General features: G+C 41.7%; 1 pseudogene; it reads right to left on the bottom strand.

Moving 5' to 3' along the window:
• Window positions 1-403: 403 nt before the first annotated feature.
• On the bottom strand, window positions 404-1,792 carry LOC137994676 (BTB/POZ domain-containing protein 6-B-like; annotated as a pseudogene).
• Window positions 1,793-2,131: the final 339 nt, after the last annotated feature.

Raw genomic sequence — 2,131 nt, 5'->3', positions numbered from 1 at the left:
GCCAATGAGTACCAAGTATATATTACGAAAACGAAGGGTACAAATTTCATATGCCACATGGAATTCCTTTGCTCGCTGATATTTCAAGTAATTTACAAGGACTGGTTCTTGTAATAGTTAGTTATGATTGAAATACGAGAATGAGTGACACCATTCTCGTCCCTACAACCTCCGTAGTTAATTTAAATTGTCCCTGACGAAAGAAAATTGTTGTTTCACTCGTTACAGAGATGGACGTCGGCAACTAACTAAGCGAACTGAAGAAGAGCATTACGTTTAAACCATTAAATTTCTCTATTCGTGCGTGTTTTAAACGGAAACCCGATTTTCTTCTTGTCACGCTCCTTCTGCATGCTATCTAGAGGTCTATTTAAATTGACATTCGACATTGCGTAATGGTCCAAAAATTACACTTATGAAACCGGAGTAAACAAAAATTCCGAGAATTGCCCCCGCCGAACATCAGTCGAGCCAGTACGTTTCAAAAAATTAAATATTACTCCACACTTTTGTACCGTGGACTGGCCAAGGTCACCGTAACTGGAATTGGTACCACTTATAGTGGCAGTTAAATAATAGGAGGCGTTCTTTACTAAAAGAATTGGACATTGAAAGAAGACGTTGAACCCATAATAATCTCCCAATTCACTCCGTATGAGTTCAGATGAGAAATTTCCCATTGTTTTTGAAGTTGAAATATCACCACTGCGCTGAACGATCAGTGTCACTGAATACGTATTGCTCTCGCTCCCAAAGAAACGGACGGCATGCAACTTGATAGGTTTATCAACGGAGATACCTATAACATCGGGGCCACGACCGGAATAACCCCAGTTGCCTCGACCAATGGATCCAAACCGAGACACAATGCTATGTTGTCCAGCTCTTTGCGCTCTCATAAATCCCAATGGGGTGGTCAGTGGTGCATCGCTGAAATATTTAACCATTTCGAAACACTCTTTGGTAGTGAGAATTGCACAGTCGAGGACAACACTTGCAAACTCTTTCTGTGACATCAGAGGAAAACGTATTCCCTTCACGATCCGTTCTCCAAGGATTCTTCTTTTCTCAGATCCTTTTGCTGCAAGCCCTTTCTTCTGGCATTCCTTGACAGCCCAGCGATCAATAGCTCTGAACAACTCCACTTCGTTAATCCTCAAAGTGTCTCGCTCCACTAATTTCTCCAATGTTGACCCATCGATTGTCACAAAACCATCGGATTTCACAGCTTCTTCCGTTTCTTCGTCGATCACCTTCCAACAGCGATCAAGCAGACCTTTCTCTTCGTATTTCTGCGCGTGCGGTAAGACATTGAACACGTTTGATCCGTCCAGGTTTTCTTGAAGGAAAGTGGAGCATTTGTCGGCCAGGGAAGGCAGCATGTATTTCTTTGCCAAATACATCAGCTGCATCACATTGTCCGGAGTCAAGTTCGCCTCATCGCAATAAATAAACGAAATAACTCCATCAGACTCTCGTAGTCACAATCAGAGATCTCCACAGTATTTCCCCGCTCTGCCATATCACCGTAAAACATGGCATAAAACACTGGGCTGCTGATCGCCAAAACAAACTTGTGACCTGAAATCGGCTTGTTTGCACTTCCGCCCTCAGAACGATGATCGCGAACAAAGAACTTCACATCGCTGAGGAGTTCTTGATTTAAAATGTACTTACATCGTTCTCGGATAGTACTATTAGAGGTTGATTGCCAAAAATCTGGTTTAGTTCCCTTCTCAGACATGACCAGCGCAAATATCGAACGAGAAGTTTTGTTCTTGATGCGTTTGGATCGTTTTCGTACCCAGTGCCCCCTTGCCCCGTTCCGTGGTAAACTGGGCAGTGTTGGACATAAAGATTGAGTATAAATGAATGAAATAATGGTGGCTACAATGGCTTACGTAGTCATGAAAATAGATTAACAGTGACGACAACGTAGAAAATGAAATGAAAGTTAGAAAGATCATAGCAGTTAGATAAGCTACTTTAAAAGCAGCTGCAAGTATTCTTCAAGAATCCGGGCTTGAACGGAAATCATTTTGATTGAAAGAGGGTTAGAAATCGAATGCAACAGAAATTTGTCAAAATAAAATTCCAGAATTTTTGGTTTATCTGAAAAAGTTTTGTTGAC

This window comes from Montipora foliosa, chromosome 3 (assembly GCF_036669935.1).
Source record: "Montipora foliosa isolate CH-2021 chromosome 3, ASM3666993v2, whole genome shotgun sequence".
In the NCBI taxonomy this organism is placed as follows: Eukaryota; Metazoa; Cnidaria; class Anthozoa; order Scleractinia; family Acroporidae; genus Montipora; species Montipora foliosa.
The sequence above is the reverse complement of the archived record's forward strand: the minus strand, read 5'-3'. Positions and strand labels throughout refer to the sequence as shown.